General features: G+C 44.6%; 1 protein-coding gene across 6 annotated transcripts in view; it reads left to right on the top strand.

Annotated features, from left to right (window-relative positions):
- Positions 1-10,256, top strand: part of LOC147635332 (protein FLX-like 2) — a 57,237-nt gene extending 46,981 nt beyond the window's left edge. For 5 of the 6 annotated variants that reach the window (XR_015266625.1, XR_015266628.1, XR_015266626.1 and 2 more), the window contains one exon: positions 9,936-10,256. The gene's annotated coding sequence lies outside the window, so the exon portion shown is untranslated. Of the gene's footprint in view, positions 1-9,894 lie in introns of all 6 variants that reach the window. The other variant, XR_015266630.1, reaches the window with a different exon arrangement.
- Positions 10,257-17,656: the final 7,400 nt, after the last annotated feature.

Raw genomic sequence — 17,656 nt, 5'->3', positions numbered from 1 at the left:
GAAGTTGTTTGCAGGCGTTCAGGCATGCATAAAGTTGAAAAAGGGAGAGCTAGAGAAGCATTGTTTTTTAATGTGTTGATGCTTAAGGCGAGTACACGACGAAGGGGTTGAGGCTGGAATCCCTTGTTGAAAAGGGGGAGGTGTGATGGTTCCTTAGGCTGGGCAGCCACAACTACCGTAGAGCTAGGCAGCCTGGCTGAGGGGCATGGCCTAGGCAGGACGGCAGCCAACACATAGGCTGGTAGCCAACAGCCAGGGCTGCTGCCAGGACATAGCTGCCGGCACCAGGCGTGACTCGCGTAACTCCCCATGGCGCAGGAAAGCAGCAAGCTGCATGTGCAGGAAAGCGGCAACATCTGTCGTTTTTTTCAGAGAAAAAGCATATGTTTTTTTGCTAAACATATTCGATGTTTTTAAGAAAAGCTCAAAAACGGGAAAGGCCATAAGCAAAAGAAAAACACCATGTTAAAACAAAAAGCATGAGGGGGGGGTAACTAAATCTGATGTGGTGTCCTCCCCCCCCCCCCCCCCCCCCAATATCCACCCATAGGTGAACTACCTCCTCGGTCCAATTCCGAGTTGATGAAGATGGTCCTCTAGCAAATCTCCCAAGAGCCTTTGTGAAAAATATTTACACTATTCTTTGTTGTTCTCTACCTCTCCATCCATGATAAGCTCACGCACATAATGATATTGTATCTCAATGTGATTTGTGCGAGCTTGAAACACCAGGTTCTTCGCCATGCAACTATGATTGTTGCATAACACTATCACTCCCTCGTGAGCAATACCCATGTCTCCTGAAATCCTTCTCAACTTGACTTCTTCACATGAAGCAAAGCATGCCACAATCCTAATCCTTTGCATCTCTTATAAGACTACAAAACTCATGAGCCCAAATCTTTCATGCCATAGCTTGCTTGTTTTGACATCGGCTTGGGTTGTAAAGCTGACAACTCATACAAGTCGTTGTGCTTGATACCTCTTCATACGACATTGGCGTTGGCATCTGTGATGGCTATACCATTCTTATCAAAGAGAACCTTCAAGTCACAGTCAGCTGTGGCCGTGTGATTGACATTGGATTCCTCTTGATGTCTGGCATATAAAGGACATCGGACAACTTCTTAGTATCACCATTGCTAGAAACAAAAGAAATGGGCATTTGGTATCGTTCTTGACCGATACCAGGATGGACTCCCCCAAAGGCTTGAGAGAGTTATACCAACCCTTTTGATTGGTCATATGTTGGGATGCTCCATTGTAGATGATCCATGAACGAAGGACAAGGGCATGGCCGGATAATGTGGTGCTTGCAAGCATGCCTATTGTATACCCTCCCCCCCCCCCCCCCCCCCCTTTTCCCTTGTTGCATGCCCACTCATCCACATAAAACCTGTGTATCCTTCCGTTGGACCTAGAAAAATAGAGGCTCCTGTGGTGCGTCCAAACTCTAGTTAGTGCTAGAGATCATGTCCTCTCATGGTGAGAATCAAGTCCTCTCATAGTGAGAATCAACTCCTCCCAGGCGGGGGACTTAGCTCCCGAGAGAGTGTCCGATCCTCCTCCTTGTGTGCCCGCAGGGTCCTCTAGCATGTCGAAGCCCTTGCCATGTACCAAAAATCTACGTCAGGGAGCTCGTGCTGCACCTGAGTCCTTAAATATGTCCGCCTTGAAGTCCTGTTGGGGGTATAAATGTTGAGGAGGCCCACCCTATCCTCCCCAATCCTGATGATCACCCGTTGAGCTCTCCCTTGAACCATGGTGCCTAAGTCCAGAATTGAAGGGAGCAACTGCTCACTGACTGAGATGCAAACACCCCCTTGGTTCCCCTTGGGACCAAAAGCGAGTGACCAAAAAGTGTGGCTGCGGCCTGACTTGATCTTCCCGCATCTCCCGGTGCGTCCTGCCGACAAACGGTGCTCTTGCAGGAGCAGAATATCCACTGAGCCTCCCACAGAGGCTCTCTAAATCTCCTGGAGAAGAACCCTCTTGGCACGGAAGCGGGGCCCGTCCATCCCATGAATGTTCCAACGCATAACTATGCATGGGAGGAGTGAGACCTGCACGATGCACCTTCTCTACGGAGGGTATTGGAAGTTAGTTTGGAAAGAGAGTGAATGGGAGAGAGAATTAGGGTTAGAGATTCATGTGGGAGACATACACAGAGAAACAAGGGAGAGAGAGAGAGAGAGAGAGTTGTGGGGATAAGTCAACTCAATAGCATTGAGTGTGTGACTCCCCTATCACACATGTATATTGCACTAGTACACATAGTGCACTTAGTACATTAAAAGTACTAAGTGTACTATGTACTATAACTTATGGGCTTGTACACACTATAAGGGTGGGCATAGTGCCTTTACCCCAACAACCTCCCACTTAAAGACAAAGTGCCCTTAAATGAAGGAAAAGAAAAAATCAGCATGTACATGATAATATACAAGGCCATATCAAGGCTGAAACTGGCCTCATCCAATGCCCATCAAGTGTCTGCAATGAGCAAACCGCTCCGGAGGCAAACTTTTTGTCAACAGATCAGCCGGGTTGTCATCCGTATGAATCTTAACAAGCTGAATTTGCTTGTTCTCTATCACCTCTCTGATGAAGTGATACTTCACATCCACATGCTTCGTCTTTGCATGAAAGACAGGGTTCTTTGCCAACTGGATGGCACTTTGACTGTCACAATGCAACAATGGAATATCCCCTGTATAACCCAAATCAACCACTAACCGAGATAGCCATAATGCCTCCTTGCAAGCCTCTGTGGTTGCAATATACTCGGCCTCTGTAGTAGATAAGGCTGTGCACTTCTGCATCCTGGGTATTCATGACACAGCACCTCCTGTGAATGTAAAAACATAACCGGTAGTAGACTTCCGGTTATCTGGATGACCGGCATAATCCGAATCCGTGTAACCATGCACTGATGCATCTTGTTTGCCAAAACAAATGCACATATCCTGTGTGCCCTTCAGGTATCTCATGACACCTTTCACTGCTTCCCAATGCTTCTTGCCAGGTTTAGCCATGTATCTAGAAACTACTCCCACTGCAAATGCAATGTCCGGCCTAGTAGCAACCATGGCATACATGAGACTGCCACAAGCTGAAGCATATGGAATCTTGGCCATATCAGCCCTGTCACTATCCGACTGTGGGCTGTCCATAGCACTGAGTTTCACATATGGAGGCAAAGGAGTACTAGTCTTCTTCCCTCCGTCCATATTGAACCTCTGCAAAACTTTGCCAATGTATTCCTTCTGAGACAAATACAACACATGCTGATTTCTGTCCCGAAGTATCCGCATACCCAAAATGTGATTTGTATCACCCAAATCCTTCATATCAAAGGTTTGATGCAGCCTCTGCTTCAAGGTATCCATCTCCTTACGAGATTTCCCGGCAATCAACATATCATCAACATACAAGATGAGGATCAATAGACTGCCATCCGAAGCTTTCTTGGTGTATAAGCATTGATCTATGTCACTTCTCCTGAATTTCTGGGATTTCATGAATGTATCAAATTTATGATACCATTCTCTTGGTGCCTGTTTGAGCCCTTAAAGACTCTTTTTCAGCTTGCATACAAGCTTCTCCTTTCCATTCAGTGCATAACCCTCTGGTTGTTACATATATATCTCCTCATGGAGATCACCGTGAAGAAAAGCAGTCTTCACATCCATCTGAATCAAGTCCAGATCATCATGTGCAACCAAAGCTAACACAGCTCTAAGTGTGGTCATTTTGACCACTGGAGAGAAGATCTCATCAAAGTCCATACCATATTCCTGCTTGAAGCCCTTAGCCACTAGCCTGGCTTTGTATCTTGGCTTTGCATCTGGTGCAACTTTGAGCCTGTAAACCCACTTGCAAGGCAAAACCTTCTTGCCTGCAGGCAAATGCACCAACTTCCATGTTCCATTTTTGTGCAGAGAATCCATATCTGACTTCATGGCACGCTCCCAAAGAGCCTTGTCTGCCCTCTGTAAAGCCTCCTTATAACATGAGGGCTCCCCACAGTCAGTGAGCATCAAGTAGTCAACAAGTGAAACAAACCCGTCAGGGGCTCTGGAGGGTCTTGTGGACCTCCGTACCCAATGACCATCATTTGCAGGTTGCTGTCCAGCTTGCATATCACCCATTGGTGGCTCCTGTTCCATGCCATAAGGCTGAAATATCATGCCCGGTATTTCCTCTAACTGTGGCATATCCATAGGGATATTTTCTGCCATCTCTGGCTGTCCATTTGGACCATTTTCAGCACCATTTAAGGGCTGGTTTTGCTGCTGTAATGGCTGATTTACAGCCCTTGGTTGTTGTCCATGATGTCCATCATCATCAAAGATGACTCTGCCAGGCTCCTGTTGCCTTGCAGGCTCCTTATACATGCATGTTTCATCAAAAATGACATCATTGCTGCGTATAATCTTTCTATTCACGGGATCCCAAAGTCTATACCCCATTTCACCTCTGTCACCATATCCTAGGAATATGCATTTGTGAGACTTAGGATCAAGTTTGGTGCGCATTTCCCTGCTTATGTGCACGTACGCAACGCAACCAAACACTCTCAAGTGCTTGTATGATGGAGGCTTCCCTGTCCATACTTCCTCTGGCACTTTCCCACCAAGCCTCGTGTTAGGTGACCTGTTTATAAGATGAACGGCTGTCATAACAGCTTCAGCCCAAAAACCATGAGGTAACGCAGCATGTGACAACATAGAACGGACCTTCTCCTGAATGGTCCTGTTCATCCTCTCTGCTGTCCCGTTTTGTGGAGGATCATAAGGAGTAGAGAGCTCTCTCTTGATGCCTTTAGCATCACAAAAGTCCCGAAACTGTTTGGACATATACTCTCCACCATTGTCGGAACGCAAAGCCTTCAGTGTTTTGCCAGTTTGATTCTCAACAAGAGCAACAAACTTCTGAAACACTGAGAATGTATCACTCTTCAAACGAAGAGGATAAACCCACATCTTGCGTGTGGCATCATCAATAAAAGACACAAAGTATTTTGCCCCTCCCAAAGAAAGCTGAGGCATCTCACATACATCTGTATGCACAAGCTCTAACTGAGCATCTTTCTGTCCAAGAGTTTTCTTGTGGGGGCATTGGAGTTGCCTGCCATATATACAATGCTCACAAAACTGAAAACTTGAAAACTTTAGAGAAGGCAAGTTACCCAAACGAGACAATTGCTCCATTCCCTTGACACTCATGTGTCCCAACCGGCTATGCCACATAGAAATTTTCGGCAGCTCGGTTGCATTTACATTAGCATGGTGACAAACACCTGCATGCATGAAGTAAAGAGTGTCCACCTTAGAGCCTCTGGCAACAACCGGTGAGCCCTTACTAATTTTCCACTTTCCACGACCAAATGTGGTAACATAATCAGCATCATCAAGCTGTCCAGTAGAAAGCAGATTCTTCTTGATCTTAGGCACATGCCTGACATCATGGAGCATAAGCTGTGAGCCATCTGAAAACACAAGCCTCACATCACCTCTGCCAAGAATCTTGCATGCATGGTTATCACCCAAATAAACCACTCCTTCATTGCCAGCAGTATACCTGACAAACAAGTCTCTGCAACCTGTGACATGAAAGGAGGCACCTGAATCAATGATCCATGAGTGCATACCATGACCATCTCCTGTAAGAAGTGAATGGGCATCAAGTGAAGACGTGAATAGGACCTCATCCTCACTGTCATCTGCATGTGACACATTGATTTCTTCACATGGGCTGTCATAGACGCCCCTTCCTTCATCTGAAGATCTATGAGTTTCTTCAACCAATACACTTTGCTTGAGGCACTTTGCTGGGCATACAAGTCCTGCAATCTCTGCCACATTCCCCAAGCTGTCTTCTCTTCACGAATGCTGAAAAGTAAAGAGTCTGACACAGACAACATGATAGTAGATCTTGCCAGCTCATCCATATCTTCCCACTCTTCAGCAGCAAGAGAAGCGGGCTTTACACCCCTTTCTTTGATAGGCTTGTGCTGCTTCTTCTGGAGCAACACATTATAGCATTGGGTTTGCCAAATATCATAGTTATGTGAGTCTTCAAGCTTCTTGATGTGAAGCAATGAAGAGCTCTCACATGTAGTTGCCATTGCAATATGCAACCTGTCAATGCCTGACTCCCTGCAAAATGTGCAAACACTGCACCAAAAGCACACAAAGTGCTCACAGTTATTCTCCCAAGCTTTATCTCCCACTGCGGAAGCACAAATGCAACTCTACTCCCACTATATGTGATGAAATCACCAAAATCTGGTTGCTGCAGATTTAGGACAGCACCTTAAATGTGCTCTGTTGCCCTTCCAAAGTACTGTACAGCAGTACTAAGTGCTCACCAATGATGTACCAAACCTGTACTGGCAAGTACAGCAGCTGTAAATGAACCTTTTGCTCACTCAAATCAATGTGCAGCCATGCCAAAACTTGTACAAAGCTGTACCAAATCTGTACCAGCAGGTACAGTAGCAATAAATGCTCTCTTGGCTGTCCAAATGAGTGAAAATCAGACTTTTACAGTCCCGAACACTGCATACAACAGTCCCGAACAGAAATTGGGCAAAAGCCCCTTGACTGCAAGCTGATTTGTGAGGATTCAAGGCATAAAAGTCTTGCCTGCTGTTTTGCCAAGCTCAGCAAGCATACGATCTTGAAAAGCCCCTTGATTTAAGATCAATTGCTGATCATACATGGTACATTGACGCACATGAAGGCATCCAGAGTCTTCGCGATGCTTCCCCCTGGCCCCTTGATTTACAGGCACATTGAGTGCTTGCCAGGCATCAACACGTTGCCCAAAGCATCAACTGCGAGTGCCTGCATGCAAATCAATCCAATCGGCACAAAAGCCCCTTGATTTGCACTGCAATTTGCTGCAATTTTGCCCGAATGTGCGATTTCTCACATCATACAGCATGTATGAATGCTTAATTGCACAATTACATCAAAAGCCCCAAATTTCGACATCCAATTTCCTGCAAATTGATCCTGATTGTGACCAATGTCACCCAATTTTGCCAATTTTGCTCAAAATTTGAGCAATTTGGCACCTGTACCTGCTCAATTGATGATTGTACCTGCTCAATTGCGAATTGGACATGCAAATTCCAAAAAATTGAAGCAAATACCTCAGGTAATTTTCTGATTTTTTGTTTTTGTTGCAGGAAAAGGGGGTGATGATGCTGCTGCTGTGCAGGTGGGCAATTGAAGGAGCTGCTTCAGTCTGAAATATTGATTGGCCTTTGAAGGTCGCAGGGGAGGGGCACACTGTTGCCCAACGCTTCTTCTCAAGAATCCAAGGCTGGGAGCCTTCTACTACGTCGAGCTGGTTGCGCTGAAGTATGCGGGATGCGTTTGCGGCAGGCGCCTCCAATCTCTCGCTGGCAGGCAGCTTCTCGCTCTTTGACATGTGCTATGCGTTGAGCTCCACGTCACCTTCTACAAGGCGTCAGACTCCTGGCAGGCGAGCGAAGAAGTCAGGTGCTCGTTGCTGTGCTTGATTGGCTGCGCCTGCGTGGCTGGGCAGTCCTCGTGGCTGCTGGGCAGCCCACGCTACTGGCTGGGGCTGGCTACGCCCAGCTGCTGGGCAGCAGTTGAGCAGCCCACGCCTGTTGGCTGGGCAGAGAAAGGCGACCAAAAAAGGCAAGGCGACCCTCAGATCAGAATTCAGCACGACCAGAATTCAGCTCAGATCAGAATTCAGCATAACAGTACGACTGCTCCACTGCTGAGTTAAGCTTAAAGCTCTGATACCAATTGAATGGGAGAAGAAGAACTAGGGTTAGAGATTCATGTGGGAGACATACACAGAGAAACAAGGGAGAGATAGAGAGAGAGAGTTGTGGGGATAAGTCAACTCAATAGCATTGAGTGTGTGACTCCCCTATCACACATGTATATTGCACTAGTACACATAGTGCACTTAGTACATTAAAAGTACTGTGTACTATGTACTATAACTTATGGGCTTGTACACACTATAACGGTGGGCATAGTGCCTTTACCCCAACAGAGAGTAGTTGCACTCTGTGTGTGGCCGAATGAAAGCTAGGTGCTCAATGATCCTGCCTTCAATGAAGGCCCACTCTGCACTCTCCTCCCCCCCCCCCCCCCCCCCAAAAAAAAAGTTGAGAGTACCAACTCTGCACTGTTCACAAACTGTGTTCCCATAAGGATTCTCAGCAATTGCATGCAGCCTGTGATGTATCTTGTGAGGCACATATTCACTCATTAATGGCTTGCTTAGAGTTAAACCTTAGTGTAAGTGCATGATATTTTTGGTGCGCCTCCCCATGCCGCTGGACCACCTCTCCAGGTGTCCCTTGCTTAACCTCCAGCAGATCGGGTGATGCAGCAAAGTCCCATCGCAATACACAGCCGTCACGCGTTTTTCACTAGATGGCACCACGGCATGAACCACCAGCATCCAACCCCCTTCCAGGTGTTTCCAGCTTCTTAGTTATAGTCTGCTTCCCCGGCCTCAGGAGTATCATCCTCTCCTCCACTCGATTGGACAGATGTTCAGGTAGGTTTTGGAGTCCCCCAGACTGCCCCCTTGGTGGTAGCCAGGGGAGTACGGATTCCTGTCATCAGAGTTTGCTAGACTCTTCAGAGGCTCTCCTGCAAGTTATCACAATCCCCAGCCTACAGGAGGGCCCGTTGTTGTAGCGGGTTGAGTATTCAGAACTTCCCGGCCAGTGTTCCGTGTGTCGACAGACGGGGCAACTTGCTCTGGTCTGCCCATGTTACCAGGCCATTGAGGACGCCCCCTTGACCCTCCTTCGGCCCCACACCAGGCTCCCCCATGAGGGCAGATGACAACAGAGCTCAGCACCACCCCCTTCCCCTCCCGACTTTGAGACGCAGGCTGGCGGCAGCAGCTGGCGGATCGGCCCACAGACATCACCCCAGCAGGGGCGCCGCAAGCCAGAGCATCTAGCAGGCTGCACCCCCGAGGTAACGATGCCTTCTGGTAACCGTTATGAGCATATATCTCCAGATCAGGAGGTGAGTAGTAGCCCCCCCGCTTTCCCCTCCGACCCCCTCCCCAACTCATGCGCCATCTCCATTCCTGCCACTCTTGATCCCTCTTGGTGCCAGCAGTCCAGCTCAGCTCACCATTTGATGCATGATTTTCCATCACTCCCGAGTGGCCACTCCAGACAATGGCATGGTGATCTTTTCGTTCCCGCTCACTGTTGCGCTGGGGAGCGAGTGGGACTGAGAGATGGCATCCTCCACCACCCACACTCAGGCAGTCGCCCGCTCTCAGCATTTGAGAGATGTGGATGGACGGCTTGTTTATATTGTTACACATTTCTGGCCTCTGGCCCATATGGAGCTAGGGGGCTCCAGAAGGACGGAGCTCTGGACTCTTCGAGCCTAGAGGTGGTCTTGTTCGTATTCTTATATGCGGCAGCGATAGTCCCTCTGATGCCCGGTATACCGTTGAGGGATAAATCCCCGAGTATGGGCTAGAGCAGACTAGGGCTTGAGCACAAAGTCCGTCTAGGCCGCAGGATTCAGATGCAAGAGATTGATAGTATGCCAGCGGCAGCAATACACTAGCAGACTCACAGATATTTTGCATCATCATCTCAGTAGGAAGTACGAATCATTTTAGCTTTTTTTTGGTGTCAGGATTCAGATCTGTAGAGGTAGTGTCTCAGATTTAGCTAATTACAAAAGTGTAGATTTCTGAGTAAGGGTACAAGTCATGACTGGTGGGAGGGCAAGCAATTTGCCTCCTTCAATCCCTACCTTACCTTGAACCTTTTAAGTTAGCCATTTTTGTTTTTGTTTTTTTTCAATTATTGGCCACTGCCATGGTCTGTTGCTTGGGTAATGGAATTTTTTGTAGATGCTGAATTCTGACGTGGAGAACATTTCCTGCTGTTTCAGTGATCTTTCCTTTGCAGTTCTATCAGAGGTCAAGCAGCAAGGGCTGAAGCTGAGTAACTTCACGTGTTCATTTCTCTTTATTGAAGCTTTAAAGGTTGGTTTTTTGGTTTAACTAATGATGCAATGTGCTCTGGTTGCAGACTAGCTGGTTGGATTTGGCCTTCTGTTGCTTGGATTCAAATTTGTGTTAATTCCATTGGCGTTTTAGTAAATTGGTGACCACAAACAAAACTTTCATCAAGAGTGGAGAGGGTGCAAGACATTTAAACATATTTTATACTATCATTTAATATTTAGCCATGTCTTGCCATCTAGACGCAAGTCATCCAGCACTACGAATTATTTTTTAAAGAGTCAAGTAAGTTGTAGAATTGACCTAAAACAGCACTATCAGCCCTCTGAACGTTTTGAAGATGTGCTTGAAAGACTTTTGACTTGAAGGTGATTGCAAGGATGATGGGGCTACAAATTAAAATAAGACAAGCTTTCAGGCTATGATAGTAAAGCAAAATAGCTAGTATCCAAGCGTATTCTTTTTGTGCATTTTGTATTTTGAGCATCAACCAATTGATTTCATGATGCCATGTGAAACTATAGGACAAAAAGTGTTTTGTAGGAAAATCCTTTGTGGAGGTTTTGGCTTGCGGTGGGCCTAGTGGCATGCAACATACGGTTAGGGGCTTTATTTTTTGAAAATAGCTATCCTCTCTCTCTCTCTCTCTCTCTCTCTCTCTCCACCCGGAAGCTGTAGATCCAAGATATTCCCTTTTCCATGGTTGAGTATTTATCATGGAAACGATTTGGTCTCATAGACAATCTCTCTTTAAGTTAAGAGCTTTTTTGCTGAAGCATGTGTTGTTGGGTCTTGCCTTAGAGCTTCAATTGCGACTTCTCGATATGGGTGCATTAGCTTGTCCATCGCGTCACATTGGAATGCTCATTGTCGATGGGGTGAAGGGAGAGCTCTCTTTGCCTAGATGAAGGTAAATAGAGATCTTGTTCGCGGGTGGGGAAGAAGAGGAAGCTAATGCAAGTAAAGAATCTATAAACACTCTTATCTAGCAAGCATCCTTCAAGCATGCTAGCTTCAATAGAGCACAAGCAAGCGAGAGTAGATAAGAAGGGGAAGCTTTATGTATTCTATTGCAAGGGAATGATTGTATCTTTTGTTGTAAGAATGACTTATATACCAATGACTATTTTTTACATTCGGTCGGTCAAACTTAAAATTGGCTTGGTATCTTTTATTAGTCTTAAGTAACTATGTACATAAAGTCAGACTTTCTCTATTTGACATTAAGCAAAAGGCAAGGCCACTATCTACCTACACTAATCATTCCATGGTGGTCCTTGTGCTCATTCTGCCAATCACACCATGTGGATTGCTTCTACCGACTACTTAAATTTGAAGTCTCACAACCATTTCCACAATAGGAGGCGGCCTCGTATGAAAAACTTCTATCTCGTCGATTTCTTTCATGTCCCGCATTTGGCTATGGATACGTCCCAAACCACATCACTTAACCTCGCACGCTAACTTTATGGCTTATCCTAGACTATCCACACTTGGGTGACGCAAAGACGCAATCACCATAGGAAAGGGGGTAGGTTAACCATCCATACGTGAACATGGTTTGACTCGCTAGACCTACCGTAAGGTGCTTTGCCATCTTACCCGCTCCAAAGGATACTTTTCGTTTGCAAGATGACGCTAGAACATATCAACCGGTCCGGATCTCTTTTGGCATGACCACATGATACTATATCTGGAGCTCATAGCGTAACGCCTAGAGAATGGGTGCCATAGGCAACATGGGACTATGAAAGTTTTTTTGGGGGAGAGAGAGAGAGAGAGAGAGAGAGAGAGGGTTGTGGGTGTATGAAAGCTTTTCCAAGGGAAGGGGTGTCTCAAAAACCTAGAGGAAGGATCTACGTGTGCAATTTTGGAGAGGGGAGGAGGGGTTGGTTTTTAGAGGGAGGTAGGATATGTGTCCGTGTGCATGCTACGCACACGTAAGTGTTATTTTTGGTCAATCTAGTTTTGTTTTGGGTTTCGTGTATATGTGTATGTATAATTAATAAGGAGTGCTACGTTACATATACACAATGAGGTTTTAAGGTTTCGGCTTCCGTGTGGCCTCATTAAGCAAAGACAAATAGTCGCTTGTACATCTAGGGTGAAAGTCTTGACGTCACTGGGCTGTTTGCTTTGCTGGCATGCTTGATTGAGATTTTTATTTCCAAGTCTAGCTCAAGAGTTGATGTTGGCATAGCATAACAAGTGTTGTGGGGTTGTGGTGATCTTTTTAAGCCTTGGGGTCGCTCGATGGTGCCACGGAAGTGTGTGCACAACTCTCTTTGGGGTTTGGCACCATGGGTGACTCTTCTTTGATGGGAACATGGATGGGTAAGGTCATCGCACATGGGCAAAGTATCATCTCTTATTGCTTGGCGTCCATGGGCTCTTTCGACTTCTCTAAAGAGGTGGTGTTGCCACAAGAGTCAAGGCAGAATCCACTGCTCTCCATTCTTGCTGAAGCTTTGGGGTTGGCGTCGGAGGCATGTATTTTGGTCTCTCCACTCCATCTTTGGTCTGGTGTTTTCGTGACTTTGGAATCCAAATATAGGGGTTCTTGTCGTAGAAGCCTTGGACTTTTAGTAGCTTGGTTAGGGCCCAATAGAAAGTTGATTGTTGGGCTCGAATTGGCGTTTGAGGCCGTTGCTTGACTCTCTATGGCTTTGGAGATTGGGATGCGGTTCGTAAGGTTATTGGTACCCAAACAAAAGGGTTTTTGTTGTAGAAGCCTTGAACTTCCAATAACTTGATGGGGATCTAACAAGTCTCTGGAATTGGATAAAACTCTGTTGAATGGGCCTCCCGCTTGGTAAATCTTCGCTCTTGGGTAGGCTTCTCAAAATGGTTAGTTGCCACATCTTTGCTTGGATAGCATACTTTCCCTGTCTAGCCAAGTGTACTCTTGGGTATACCCGCTCCTTAGTCACCTTCATGAAGGATTATTGAGGTTGATGTTTGGGAGGTGGTCTTCGTCTTCATCGACGAGGTTTTGGATCTCCATAATTGTTTGAGGGGGTGGTCGACACGGTGAGATTTGAGGAGTGTTGAGAGTGTGCTTGAAAGTGGAGGACGAGACTTGGCATTAGGGAAAGGTTGAGGTGGTCTGTAGGGGCCCTTTAAGCTGCCATATTATGATTTTAATGACTTTTTGTTAAAATGTTAAGTTTCTTTGACTTTAGATACCTTATTATTCTTCAAATGGCTAGAAGTTTGAATTTCAAAGTTTCCCGCCAAAATTGAATTTAAAATTGAGTAGGCAAAACCATATCATGTGACATATATATGGAAAGAGCTCAGCGAGTAGATTCTGGATCTCTAATCTCCGACAAATTTTGAGCTCATATGTAGAAGTTATGGATGTCCGAAATTTCAAAAACTTTCCCCCCACTTTTTGGGAATAAAAAGTACAAAAAGGCATCTTCTGAAGAATCTTTTGACCACCTTTAATCACCCATCACATGATTTGTCCTTTTTGTTAATAACCTTTTAATCACATGGCATCTTGGGCCCCTATAGACCTCAACCTTCCCCTAATGGGATGCTGATAGGTGTGAGATGCTCTCATTCATTAAGCGTACGGTAAAAATTCCATGGGGAAGCTTGCATGTTGTGGTTCTTTTCCACCAAATTGAGTACACAATCAATGGTTGAGTGGTTGTAATCCATCCCCTCTTAAGGATGATGCTACTCTCTTTCATTATACTTACGGGTGGCACGTAAAACTTGTAAGACACAGGTTTAGGTCCAATATAAAATTCATCAGCTTCAAAACAATGGACTATCATGGATTGGGAATTGTATACCATGATAATGGTTGCTACAGATGCAAGGAGTTTATGGTCTCACGGTTGCCAAAACATGACTGCAATCCTTAGAGTCGGTATGCTCCGAGAGAGGCTCATATTCTTGGTTCTCATCTTCACCATCCCACATCTTGTTATACGCTCTGTAAATATCAATTGATGTGGTCCGAGCGGTTGTGTCAGACTCATTGGTGAGAATGTCTCGATCCATAAGTCTTCCCTATTTTCAAGGATTGGTTACCTTGGCATATGTAAATGTGATTTGTTTTCCAATCATGAACCAACCTTGCATCTCTTGTGCAAGGCCTTCCAAGTATCATGTCGTATGACCCTCTTCTTTGAAAATCCATCACCATGGATGTGTGGTGGAAGCTTAGCTCGAAGGTCTTAATCTTTGCATCCTAAAGGAAGCTCAAAGATTTAGTTATGTTCTCGTTGTTGATAAACTTAACCACGAGGCTTGGGATTCCCCAGGCCTCCCAACAATCCTTGGTAATTATGCCAACACCACCACCACCATCTAAGATTACAGAGATTATCGTGCCTTGATAAACGACATGTAACACAATGTTCATTTCATCTCTTTTTGAAGTAGTATCCCACCTTGTTCATCGACACTTTTGGTTGTCCTTTTGTCTTGGGTATGGAAGAAAAGCTCTCAATGTGCTCTTAATGTGGAAGGGCTCATCCTCCTCATCTTTAGGTTTAGGAGTGTGTGGGCTCTTAAGTTCCTAGTTATCTAGTCATATTAGTCTCTTTAAAGGTGAGAATTTTCTTGTAAAAGAGAACTTATTGGGACTTGGCTTTCGATGATAAAAATCTGTGAGGCATGCTATGTCTCCCATGCAATATTTGTGCTCACCAGGCTTGTACTCATGGGCTTAGACTTGACAACGTCTAGGGAATTGATCCTTCCCTAGGAGGCGATGCCTCTAATGGGGTCGAAATGAAGTCGTCAACCTATCACATCAAATAAAATGTTGTGATGACTACTAATGATGACCCATATAGAAGGCCAATTTTGACCTCTCCTTCTTCATTGCACCTAGCGATGTGGTATTTGGTTGGATTGGTTCTAGAGGCAGAGGCTCTAGAACTAGTTTTACGACTTGTTAATAATGATCATGGGTTCGGGAAAGACCTTTGGCATGCTTAAAGGTTCTATTACTGGTTCTATGATTGACTCTTGAATGGGGTCATGGGTACTCTCAGGTGGGCTCAATGGTTTGTACTCAACCACGTGCTCAAGTATTGGTGGCTAGTTTAGCTGGCGTCTAGCTTTGAGGTTGAATCCCAAGCTTTCTGCTTTTTAACTGCCTTGGATGTTTCCATGGTAACTGATCTGGTCCATTGGATCTTGCAGAATGGAGAGTTGGACTCACACACACATAATGCTCAACGAGAAGTACACAAGAGTGAAGAGTGTGAGACAAAACGACAAGCTCAAACGAGAGAGATGAAAGCTCTCTACTACAAGTACAAAGACAAAGTACAAATGAGTTAGCAATCCTAAAGTGTGAGTCAGGTTACTTATATACTAGCTAACCCTAAAGTGCCCATTCACACATGGATGGCTATAGGGAAACACCTAGTGAGACAAAAGTACCTATGGCATAAGTATATGACCTCACAGTGAAGTACTACTAGATATCTAACAAACCCCCCTATAGTATAAACGTGAGGTTTACATAGATTACAGATTAGTCTTTGAAAGGGAAGAGGCCCAAAGATTTACGGAAGGCCTCAAACTTTTCACGTTATAAGGCTTTAGTGAAAAGATCTGCCACATTACCATGTGTATTGCGGATGTATCTCTCTTCTGCATGGAGTCTCTCTCTAACATAGTGGTAATACATTTCAATGTAGTTAGTCATGGAATGAAAGATATGATTCTTAGAAATTACCATTGCGCTTTGACTATGAGTGAGAAATAGGAGTAGGGAGTCTGAAGGGATACAAAGATCCTCCATCAATCTTCTCAACCATACACATTCAATTGTCACAGCAGTGAATGCTGCTATGTATTCACCTTCACAAAATGAGATTTTGCCACAGTTGGTTGTTTCTTGCTTAGCCAAGATACGGAGTATCGTGTATCACAATTTTCTACCCAATTGGAATCACTGAAGACTTGCAGTTCTAAATCACTGAAGACTTGCAGTTCTAAATCACCCCATTTGGCATAGAATAATCCAAGATCTTGAGTTCTTTGCAAGTATCTGAAGATACATTTAACTTCATGTGCGAAGTTTAGCGCTTGGGCAATGCATGAATTTAAATTTGTGGCACACCATACTGGATGTTTGGCCATGAGTTGCACAAATAGATCAAGCATCCACGAGCATGATAATAAGTGGTTATGTCGAATGGTTCACCGGCATCCTACAGACTAAGTTTTACATCAAGTTTCATTGGTGTAGAAATTGGTTTGCAACTTTCCATGTTGAACCACTTGAGTAGCGCCTTGATGTTTGTTGACTGCTTAATGACTATACCATTATCTTGTTTTATAAACTGCATGCCCAAATGGTATTGAAAAAGACCAAGATCTGACATCTGAAAATTTGAGGTAAGGTCAGCCTGAAGGCTATAATAAAATCTTCATTGGTGCATGTCACTAACATGTTAAAATCTTGCTTATCCTTTTTCACATATAAAGTGCTTTTCGTAGCTTGTCCAAATAAATAGGCATGAATCTTCTAGTATCAAGCTTTGGGAGCTTTTTTCAAACCATATAAAGCTTTATAAACCTTTTGTTCTTCATCAGTTTAGGCAAATCCAGTTGGTTGACTCACATAAACTTCTTCCTGCAAGTCACCATTCAAGAACTTAGTTTTGATGTCCAATTGGTGAACTTTCTATCCATGTGGGCTGCCAAATAAAAAATCGGATACTGGTCATACGAGAAGTAGGAGCAAAAGTTTCATCATGCTGGGCATAACGTTTTGCAACAAGTTTAGCCTTGAATCTTTTAACTGATCCATCTACCTTTCTCTTGACTTTGAAAACCAACTTAGTCCTAATAGCTTTCCTGCCAAGTGGTAGATTCACCAAATCCCAAGTACCATTTTTTTGAATGGAATAAATTTCAACATGGATTTCACTCAATTTGGATCTTGTTGAGCCTCTTTAAGAGACTCCGAGATTTCTATGGCGCTATTAATGAGCACAATATTGTTACTATATCTAGGTCTCAGCATTGAACACTCGGTGCTTGTATGATTTTAGCAATAAATTGCACTTTAAACCATATATCTCCATGGAAATAAATATGGGTGAGGAACTTGTTGGGGTTGGCCCTATCAGTGCTCTGTTGGTCTAAACGGCTAGGTAAATTTTTGCCAAATCGTCTATGCTCATATCCTTGCCTAGAGTCAAGGATACACCCTTAGTTATGGAGGATTTAGATGATGCATTTCCTATCTCTTGGTTGGGATGGATGACTTCTATATCCTTATCTTGTAGATTATATACTATGTCTATTGGTAATACTCATCAATTGTCTAGATGTGTAGAGATGGTCATGAAGCCTCTTGCTCTTGAGACTGGATCATAAACTGATCAATGAGCTATTAGTCATCTAGTCTTTCATGAGAGCTGCATCTCATGTGGAAATACTTGGTTCTAGCAATGTTGTCCCACATTGTTTCACCTTCCTCTTGCTTGAGGTTATAGATTTGTGGGATGGGGCTTCATCTAGAGTCCTTCTCTATGAATGTCTGTCTCAAGACCTCGTAGCCTCTTCATGTGGGTTTAGAGACCCAAACCAATGGCAAAGTTCGAATGAATAGAGCTTGGTGGGATCATCAATCCTTCCCATGGCCTTACAAATTTGATTGAAT

Source organism: Cibotium barometz, chromosome 9 (genome assembly GCF_041138505.1).
Source record: "Cibotium barometz isolate CiBa-2024 chromosome 9, ASM4113850v1, whole genome shotgun sequence".
NCBI classification, from domain to species: domain Eukaryota; kingdom Viridiplantae; phylum Streptophyta; class Polypodiopsida; order Cyatheales; family Cibotiaceae; genus Cibotium; species Cibotium barometz.
This window is presented reverse-complemented; position numbering and strand designations above follow the sequence as displayed.